The sequence below is a fragment of the Schistocerca nitens genome, chromosome 2 (assembly GCF_023898315.1).
Source record: "Schistocerca nitens isolate TAMUIC-IGC-003100 chromosome 2, iqSchNite1.1, whole genome shotgun sequence".
Classification (NCBI taxonomy): domain Eukaryota; kingdom Metazoa; phylum Arthropoda; class Insecta; order Orthoptera; family Acrididae; genus Schistocerca; species Schistocerca nitens.
The window spans coordinates 720,393,522-720,404,893 of NC_064615.1; positions in this window are offsets into that span (position 1 = coordinate 720,393,522).

Here is an 11,372-nt window from a genome sequence, read left to right on the forward strand (position 1 = left end):
GTCTGCAGGAAACGTTCTCTCAGTTTAAGTCTAGGTGACGTTAATGTCCAAACAAGGGACGTCTTGGATCTGTCTCCTGCTTCTTTCTTTCCATTTCAGCTGCATTCGCCTTCGGATATCTTGAGGTACTATACCTAAAGATAGTAGATTTTGTTAACACATTGTGTCCTTTTTCACTTAGGGCAATATTTACCTATTTGGCGTGGCTGGGTTCTGCCAACAGCTGCTGCATACTCTGCAGCTGAGAAGCGCAAAGGAAGGACAGATGTGCGGAGATCCGGATGTGCTCCCCAGTTCTTGCCTGTCAGTTTTCGAATTATATTGTTCCTAGCACAGTTTACTAAAAATAATATTATACAGTAGAATAAAAGTAACAGCAGTAATGGCAAAGTGAAGATTAACCTTCTTTGCACATCTCTACCGGACGAGCTGGAACAGGCTATCGAATCAAATGTTTCTATATTTCTGAAAAGTGCAATCAAAAATAGCTTTGAGTATATAAATGAAAAATTAATAGAAAGAAACAAAGCCAAAGAATCAGAAACAGTGGCAAGAAAGCTTTTTATGAATAAAGTACTAAATTTAGGAAGCTTTCGAGGCAGAAAGAATAAGAAATCTAGAGCAACATTGGCAGGAAAAACGAAAGGACGTCATAGGGAGAAGACGGAGAACTGTAAGAATAGGAAACGAAACACAAAGAACAGGAACTGAAGATGCAACGTGATTCTTGTTGCGGAATACAAAGGCAAAAAAAGAGAGTGAAATAACTCAGGCCTTTTGTGTGTATATTGATGAGAACGAAACTTTGAGATATCGTATAGTAAATATCCTTAAACGTATAGTTTCATATCCATCTAGCACTAGAATAGTGCAAACTTTAGGTACACAAAAAATCTGTGATCTAAGATATTTTATATATTTCCATTTACAAATCACGTAGAGGCAGCTCTTCACTTAGAGTAAGAGTATTTGTCGCACAGAGAAAACGTTCGCCACAATTGACAAAACGGGATAACATCAACCGGTTCGTAGGTGTTAACGGTGTGAGCAAGCATTTGAGACAGGTCTGTTCATAAAGATGGTAAGGAACTGGAGTATGTTAGATCATTCCCCAAAAACGTACAGGATTAAGTCTGGTGATCGTGGAGAGCATGACAAGAATATTTTATCCTTTTCCCTATCACAACAGGCTCACCGGTTTTGTGATGATGTGTTCAAGAATTCATGAACTTCGATGTGGTAATGGGATGGATAACTACCCTATTAATATGTTAAGTCCATACCTATGGCCTCTGGCTGTCTTCGTACTAACAGGGCGATACGTTTAACATTTGCTACATTTTATCACATATTCCAAGCAGAACGCTCATACTCACTGGTCCACGTAAAACAGAACAAGGGATGCAATACCATTGTCTGTGTTAACATATTAAATGTCTCATAGTTGAATAATGAACTCTCCGTGCCCAGCTTTAATTTGACGTAGAAAAACAGACGGTGCATTTGTCACTCTTTGTATTTATTCCGATTACCGATTTCGATCATTATTTCGGGACATCTTCAGATTCGCTAACTCATTCCTCTGAATTGCTGTTCGTCAGCAGGGCAAACATTCAGTTAAAACTACGGAATATTCACCCTGCTGGCGAAATGCGATTCACAATAATTAGCTATTGGATCAGAAGATGACTTGAACAAATTTCGAAATCGGTTACCAGAATAACAATAGAAAGTGAATTATGTGGAATCTTTCTTCATATTCAATGATAATATATTGTAATATGTCATTTCTTGCAGGAAAAATGGGCTGTGAGCTGATAATTCATATTCATAGTTATTTTCTCAAGCTCAAGGGGTACTAGCTGCAAGGATAGCTGTAGGGTGAACGCAAGAGTACAGTCTGTTACACCAACGAGTCGAGTTTCCGTCTGTAGATTCATCACACCTGGAAGTGGCTTCTTATGTGTCTACATCTACATCATACTCTGAAATCCACCTAATGGTGTGTAGAGGAAGGTTCCTTGCCCTGTTTCACTCGGGAATGGCGCGTGGGAAGTTGTTGGTAAGTCTCTAATTTCTCGAATTTCCTCGTCGTGGTCATTTCGTGATATATATGTGGGAGGAAGTCATATGTTGTCCGACTCTCCTCCGAAAGTACTTACTCTGAATTTCAAAAGCAAACCTCTTCATGATGCACAACGGTTCCCTTGTAACGTATGCCACTGACATTGTTCAGCATCCCTATAACGCTCTCGAGCAGACTAAACGAACCAGTGACGAAACGTGCCGCTCTTCGTTGTATCTTTCTACCTCTTCTGTCACACCTATATGGTAAGCGGACCGGATTGATGAACAATACTCAAGAATCTGTTGAACAAGAGACTTGTAAGCCACTTCCTTCATGAGTGAGCTATATTTCCTCTGAATCTCACTCTGGCGCCTGCTTTCCCTAGTCATTCTAATGTTAAGATTCTGGTCTAAGGAACTGTGTAAGTTACTGGAGAGCTGTAGAGACCAGAAATGTGCGACACGGTGCAGAAAATCTAATTTCAGATTTGTGCAATCATGAATCACACGTTAAATGTTAAAAGATCGCTTACGACTTTGCAGAGAGGTCAATATCATCCTCAGACTTTTTGCAGATGATACATTTATCTATAATAAAGTACGGTATTAAAAAGTTATATAAATGTTCAGTGAAGTCGTGATAAGATTTGAAAGTGGTGCAGAGATTAGCATTTTGCTTTAAATGGGCAGAAATGTAAAATTTTGAGCTCCACAAAACGAAAAAAAAAATGTAGCATCTGTTGCACGACCATAAAAAACTGCCTGTTACCTGATATAAAACCCATAACAAAAAAGCCAGTCGAATGATAATAATTAATCTCCACCTATAAATGAAATATATACCAATACCAGCGATTGCCAGTACTTAACTAACGTCGACCACAATTTTGTATATTGGACTGCATGTTCATCTAAATAAATAGCCTCCAAAATAGCATCTAGCACTGAACTGTGAGCGAGTAAATGAACTGTAGATCGTAAAATCCAGCTGGGAGACCCTCCTCAAGACAATTCTCAGTAGGCCCTTGCACACCAGGGCAGTGCTTTGAGAAAAGCCGCTCTTGGGTGCCGGACACTGGATTATAGCTACAAGTTACGCTGGGACAACAGCGTCTGTTTTTGACGATTTGTGTGTGGAAGGGAAGTGAGTGCTGTTTTTGGCAGCATCCCAGAAGAGCGTTATTGTGGACTGGACAGAACAGTACAAAATCATGTTTCGTCAAAAACACAGACCGCTAAAGATAACATCTGCGAGTTTAATGAGGGACAGGAAAAGTGTGGCATAGGGTCACCAAGCTCAGGTCGTGCAACAAAATGTTTAACGAAATGTGAAACCAGCTACTACTAGGTAGTCTAAGTAATTTATAAGTGGGACAGAGAAAAATGGCTGTGCTTACAGTCATCCACTATTATTGGCTGATATCTGAACGTAGTCACAGAAAGAGAATACGACACATTGTTTTAGTGCCAAGTGTTGCGAAAGTTGTTATTGATTATACACTTGAAATGATAGTAATGGAAGGAGACCAGCTTCTTTTAAGACAATTACTCACTGGTCGGCGCTAGAAATACTTATCATACAGCCAATAAAAGTTTCGTGACGTAACAAAAACTCGTAGATCTTTGTCTTTCTTGTAGGAAGCAACGGCCGAAAGTTACTCCTCCGCCAAGCATCTGTTCAGTCAGGTGCCATCTTGAGAGTTTCCACAGACAGGAGCCACCTTGGGCAGATTTGATGATCAGGCGACTTCTCTGGAAAACTTCACTTAGGCACTTTTACGACTGACTTGAACTTAAGCACAGATGTGAAGTTTTTGGTACTGTATACCGGTTAGGTTCCTTTCAGAGTATGCTGATACAATAGCTCCATACTTAACAATCATATAGAACTGTTTGCTCGACGAAAGATCCATATCCAAAGACTGGAAAGTTGCACAGGTCACACCAATACTCCACTACGTTACAGGCCTATATCATTAACGTCGATATGCAGCAGGATTTTGGAACATATATTGTGTTCGAACATTATGAATTACCTCGAAGAAAACGGTCTATTGGCACAAAGTCAACACGGATTTATAAAACATCGTTCATATGAAACACAACTAGCACTTTACTCACATGAAGTGTTGAGTGCTACTGACAAGGGATTATAAATTGATTCCGTATTTCTAAATTTCCAGAAGGCTTTTGAAACTATATCACACAAGCGGCTTGTAGTGAAACTGAATGCTTATGGAATATCGTCTTAGTTATGTGACTGGATTCGTGAATTCAGAGGGGTTACAGCTCGTAGTAGCTGACGGAAAGTCACCGAGTAATACATGTGATTCCTGGCGTTCCCTAAAGTAGTGTTACAGGCCCTTTGATGTTCCTTATCTATGTAAATGATTTAGAAGTCAGCCGGCCGCGGTGGTCGTGCGGTTCTAGGCGCTCCAGTCCGGAGCCGCGCTGCTGCTACGGTCGCAGGTTCGAATCCTGCCTCGGGCATGGGTGTGTGTGATGTCCTTAGGTTAGTTAGGTTTAAGTAGTTCTAAGTTCTAGGGGACTGATAACCACAGCAGTTGAGTCCCATAGTGCTCAGAGCCATTTGAACCATTTAGAAGTCAATCTGAGCAGCCGTCTTAGGTCGCTTGCAGATGATGCTGTCGTTTTTAGACTAGTAAAGTCATCAGAAGATCAAAACAAATTGCAAAACGACTTAGAAAAGATATCTTCATGGCGTAAAAATAGGAAGTTGACTCTGAATAACGAAAATTGTGAGGTCATCCACATGAGTGCTAAAAGGAACACGTTGAACTTCAGTTACACGATAAATCAATCAAATCTAAAGGCCGTAAATTCAACTAAATACCTAGGAATTACAATTGCGAACAGTTTAAATTGGAAGGAACAAATAGAAAATGTTGTGAGGAAGGCTGACCAAAGACTGCGTTTTATTGGCACGACAATTAAAAAATGTAACAGGTGTACTAAAGAGACTGCCTACACTACGCTTGTCTGTGCTCTTTTTAATACTACAGTGCCGTATGGGATCCTTACCAGATAGGATTGTCGGAGTACCTCGAGAACATTCAAAGAAGGGCAGCTCGTTTTGTATTATTGCGAAGTATGGGTGATAGTGTCAATGAAATGATGCAGGATTTGGGGTAGCCATCATTAAAACAAAGGCATTTTTCGTTCTCACGAAATTTCAATCACCAGTTAACTCGCCCGAATGCGTAAATATTTTGTTGACGCTCACCTGTCACAGAAAGGGAGAAATGATCGTCACATGAAATAAAGCAAATCATAGTTCGCTCGGAAGGATATAGGTGTTCGTCTTTTCCGCGTGCTATACGAGATTGGAGTAATAGAGAATTATTGTGAAGCTGATTCGATGAGCCCTCTGCTAGGTACTTAAATGTAATTTCCAGAGTATCGATGGAGATGTAGATGAACCGTAGAAGAGCCTCACCCAGAAGCTGAATGGCCTGAATTGATGCCGGCCGCGGTGGTCTCGCGGTTCTAGGCGCGCAGTCCGGAACCGTGCGACTGCTACGGTCGCAGGTTCGAATCCTGCCTCGGGCATGGATGTGTGTGATGTCCTTAGGTTTAAGTAGTTCTAAGTTCTAGGGGACTGATGACCACAGCAGTTGAGTCCCATAATGCTCAGAGCCATTTGAACCATTTGAACCTGAATTGGTGAACGCTTGAAGACAGACGCCGACTACACCGTGAAAGCCTACTTAGTAAGTTTCAAAACTGACGAATCAACGAAAATAGCCGGCCGGGGTGGCCGAGCGGTTCTAGGCGCTACAGTCTGGAGCCGCGCGACCGCTGCGGTCGCAGGTTCGAATCCTGCCTTGGGCATGGATGTGTGTGATGTCCTTAGGTTAGTTAGGTTTAAGTAGTTCTATGTTCTAGGGGACTGATGACCTTAGAAGTTAAGTCCCATAGTGCTCAGAGCCATTTGAACCATTTGAACCAACGAAAATACTGCAGCCCCTGTAATCTCGATAAAATAGCGAAGACAAGGTTAGACAAATTACAGCTTGCACAAGGTGTTTAAGATCATTGTTCCTGTGCTTCATACGTGAATGGAGAGCGGAAAAGCACTAATAAACGATACAATGGGATTTATCATTTTCCACGTGCTTCAGGGTGGTTTGCAGAATATTGATGGAGACGTCTTAAGTTTATGCCCTATTGCTGGTTGCATAGTTTTGGTTATTTTCATTTCTTTTAAGTAAATTAATAATAATAATAATAATAATAATAATTTCACGTGGCTTATTGGCCTGGTGGAAGTCGTTTTAAATTAGACGCGACTTTATTGAATAACCTACCACAGCCATCCAATGGGGGAAAGGGAAGATAATGTGGAACCCGAAGTACATGTCGTTTTCGGCGATTCGTCACATCGCGGGGCGGTGAATTCTAGGTTAAAACGTAACTGAAAAAACCATTGTCTGACTAGCATTCCTTCCCACAACCTCTTGGTTTCCAGGCACATGCCTTACCGTGACGCTTTCTCATGGGTCGAACAAACCTGTGACTATTTGTGATACTCTTCTTTGTATACTTTCACTACCCCTATTAGTTCAATATGGTAAGGATCCGACAATTAAATAAACCATATACATAAACTACAGTAAGTTTTAAATGGGACTGTGCCAAATGATCCTCTACATACGTATCTGAAACTCAAAACTTATACAAAAATTTAACTTTCTCACTTTGGCAATATCGTATGTTTGTCACCTGATCAGAGTGAAGTGTATTAACAGATCATAGCTACCACGGTCAGGAGTCAGGCGTTGCCAAATGTAAAAAATTCGACCTGCTACTCTGACGTGTTACGTATCTACAAATGGTGCGTAATATAATCCTGAAAACCAGTATGACGTATCGCAAATAACTACTTATATAAAGTAAAAACGGAGTCTGCATTCCTTGCCGCCAGCCCACAGCGCCGCCTGTCAAGCTTCTGTCGTCTGACGTCGCAGCGGTTCACAAACGAAGCTTCTAACAGCATTGCGCACTTCTGGCCCCCAGCGGGCAATACACGGCTTAATGGAATCAGCGTGTAGCCGCCCCCGCACCTGCAACCGCGAGCCTCACACACCGAGGGCACTGTCAACGTCCGCTCGCAGCGTTCCCTGCGTTACTGGTCGGCCAGCCGCAACACCTACAGGAAACTGCGGTTGAGACCAGTGAGTGTGTCCAAAAGCGAAAGACCCCTAGTTACACACGACGCTCCGTTTTGTTTAGGTCATGACGTCTCTATACCATCAAATTACTCTTTCTGATATTATACAATCCGCCATGCAAGGACACGTTTAATTGACTCTATATTAAAAGCTTCTCCTGTACCACACCATGAAAAGACTATGAGTAAGAGTGCTGCTTGTATGTCTCTGTACCAACTACTGTTGGCCTAATTCTAGTGCTCTTGGTGGGCGGCAGTAGAGGGTAATTCGAACAGAGTCGTATATTCCATCCTGGAAACAGGTCGTAGTAGTTTTCTCACCCTTTCTGAAGAGTTTGCCACATTACATTTTTTAGCATTTCGAGTCAACTGACAAAATGGTCAATAACAGGGTGATCTTTCTTATTTACATACAGTAGCCCACCTACTACAGACCAACACCATATGGATATTCCAGTGCCATTTCACTGTGATGTAAACTCTATTGTTGACAGACTGTAGCTTCTCTGAAACGGAACCTGGCAATTCCATTGCCTTTGTCTTCCAGTTTTTGCAAATCCTTATTAATATTTCCTCGTGTTGTTACCTGAAAGTATCTATATGACTTGCTTGAATTACTCGCTCTGTGATCAAGAAAACTTCATATTTTCGTTTCCTGAATTCAGAGCTTTGTAGTGGCTGGCTTGACTGAAACATTGGAGTTGGCGGACTCATCAAATTTAGGTCCGCCTCTCACATGTCATCATCATTAGATGATTTGTACGTGAAGAGTAAGATTGGAACACTGTGCACACAGATGCTACGTTTCCACACTGGTGCAAAATGGACACTATTACAACACATTTATAGATTCCCCTTGGGGTTCATGACGTGTAAATAAAGAAACTGACAACTGCCGTTAATATCTCTGTGCTTCCAGTAGAATAAATTTTTATGCCCTGCAACAAAGTGTTTCTAGACCTATTAATTCGTGACTGATTAAAACTGTGTGCAAGATCGGAACTCCATCGTGGGACCTTTGCTCCAGAGAACTTGCCTGTGAAAGTCAAAATACTCAGATTTGAGTCCCTGTATGGCACACAGTTTTAATCTACCAAGATAGTTTCGCCGACACCACAACCGCAGCGATGATCTGCAAATGATCTAAAAATAAATTTGATTAACGCCATTTGAGAAAGGTCCTCCAGTTGCTCTAAGCACGTGTAGTTTGATAAAAACTAATTAAAAATCGCTTCTGACTAACTGCTGCAGCCACATCATCAGCAACTACACAACAGCGATGCTAGGCAGAATCCAGAATGGGTAAGATAAGTGCAATGCATTCTCTCTCTCTCTCTCTCTCTCTCTCTCTCTCTCTCTCTCTCTCTCTGTTAGGAACCTTTTATTGTTTTTCAGCAGAGTTTTGTTGTACATTATGTAAGACGTCAAACAAATAGCACAACTTACATTGAATTCCTGAGACAATTTCAGTCAAATCGATATGTCACACGACATAGTTATGTGAAATTGCACGAATTTTCTTGATATGTAGTTCTAATAAATAAGCCAGCATTTCATCCATATAAATCATTAACACTCACACTAGTAATTGCACACAAGAAATTTCCCTGATCCGAGCTAGAAGACACAGTTTTGAGTGAAGGAGAATTTTACGATGGCGTGGCCGTACTGCATGGCTGAAACCTCGCAGCGGGACACATAGCGGACACAATGAGACGCCGGAGCCACTGTGTAGACTGACGATTAAAGCATCCCTTGTTCCTGCTTTCAAAGACAACCCTTCAGAAAGCCTCTCTACAGGAATACGTCTGGAGACGGCCGATAAACGTCCAGAGAAACCCAACTCAAAACTTTGGTGCCTCACTGTAGCCACCTGTGTTAAAACTCGCATGAAAGAAAAAGCTGTTTCTCTGAGTATTCCATAGCAGAGGCTAACCTGTGCCCTATGAAGGAAACGGCGCCTATGATAGGCTTGGTTCAAATGGCTCTGAGCACTATGGGACTTAACATCTGTGGTCATCAGTCCCCTAGAACTTAGAACTACTTAAACTTAGCTAACCTAAGGACATAAAACACATCCATGCCCGAGGCAGGATTCGATCGTGAGACCGTAGCGGTCACGCGATTCCAGACTGAAGCGCCTAGAACCGCACGGCCACACCGGCCGGCCTATGATAGGCTACAAAAAATCTAGTGGCTGGAGTTATAAGAAGTACGGATGCTCTGATTGGCCAGAAAAAAATGCGTGACCACCAGCTTGGTTTAGACAAATTGCAGACAGAGTAATTCGCTTCTTCTCTTGCAGAAAATCGTCGAGTGTTTGAGCAAGGTGACTCGCGCCGCACTGAGACGACTGAAAGAGTCATTATGTGAACACTTGTTCCCTGGCTCGTCTTAACTCATAAGGAGTTAAACTGATAAGTCTCCTAGTACAGGGAATTGCAGCAAGTACTGACGATAGTTCTTGCAAGTGATTTGATGACAATGACGTACACAATATTCCAGCCAAATAGCGTGTACCATGCCAGTTAACATAGCCAGGGAATAACCAGAAGTCTTGACTTTACCGAAGATGTAGGAAATGTATCCGGCTGGTGTTTAACAGTCGAGAGAGATTTTGAATACATTCTCAGCCGCTGCTGCTGCCGACCGAAGGTTAGCACCCGCGCTCACGCTACGCCAGCAAGTGATATTCAATTTACACTCAGAACTGTGGTCGTCTCCGTCTCTCCTAATTTTTGTACAATCAGCTGTGACCTGTAGTTAAACATAATCACCATTGTCGGGCTTAATTGAAGCTGAAACGTGAGATATCCAATCTAACATGAAGGACTTATCAGCCCCTGTAGAGTGTTTTATACTATGGATTTGTTGAATTGTTTTAATTGTGTACTTTTTTTGAGTGCTCTTTATCGACCCCCATTCAATTTTGGGTATTTTTATTGTGCATTTTAACGTAATTGATATCTCTAGCCCCAACTGAATTTAATTTGTTTCTATTTTTATGGACCCCCACACATGGTCATCAACCATCTTACCATCACAGAACCTTATAATAGTTATGAATTTCGCTTCACAGTTGTGAACACCCAGTATCAATATTTTACCATTCTGTGCATAATTTTCCTAACATTGCTATGTCATGTAGTCGTCTAAGATTTTCATTTTTGCTAACATATAGTTACGCTTGATCCCGTATATTAATTTTTGTTAGTGATACCGTTTCCTTTACAGGGAGTGTAGTGGAACTGACATTGAGATCATTGTCTGACTACAACACTGTCCATACTGCTGCACTCTTCTGTACCCTGCATGCGTGAGATGGTATCTTCTTACCTTGCAGGCCATATGTTCAATACCAAATTACTGAAACACTCACAGAGGTTCCTTGTGCAACTGTGATAGGAAGACAGATCAGAAACAATCTCACACATGGTAAAATTATAACATTTCCAGTTACCAGTCTAATACAATCACAATACGTCCGAAATATCAGAGACAGTAACTAAGAGTGTCACTAACTCATTATTGGTAACATGAAAATGAGGAAAACGCAGATGATGTGTAAAGTAGATAATGATACGTTAGTATCGATATACTGCAAGCTAGCATCGGTGGCTTGACTTGTGGAATTTGGAGTTTCCTCAGTGAGCTCCGAGAAGATGGTGCATAAACGCGGTACCAGGGAGGGGCTTTGAAAGTTTGGGGTGGTGACAATGAAGCTTACGGTGTTTGAGTCAATGTAGACGGAAAGCTGTTTACCATATGTGTACCGTACGGCCCAGCCCTTCGTGCATCTGGAAGATCCCACCACTTTCCATGTGGAGCGCTGTCTGTCAGTCTGACGCTCCCAGGTGGTGGTGGTTAGAGTTTAACGTCCCGTCGACAACGAGGTCATTAGAGACGGAGCGCAAGCTCGGGTTAAGGAAGGATTGGGAAGGAAATCGGCCGTGCCCTTTCAAAGGAACCATCCCGGCATTTGCCTGAAACGATTTAGGGAAATCACGGAAAACCTAAATCAGGATGGCCGGAGACGGGATTGAACCGTCGTCCTCCCGAATGCGAGTCCAGTGTGCTAACCACTGCGGACGCTCCCAGGCCGCTGTTTGTGCGA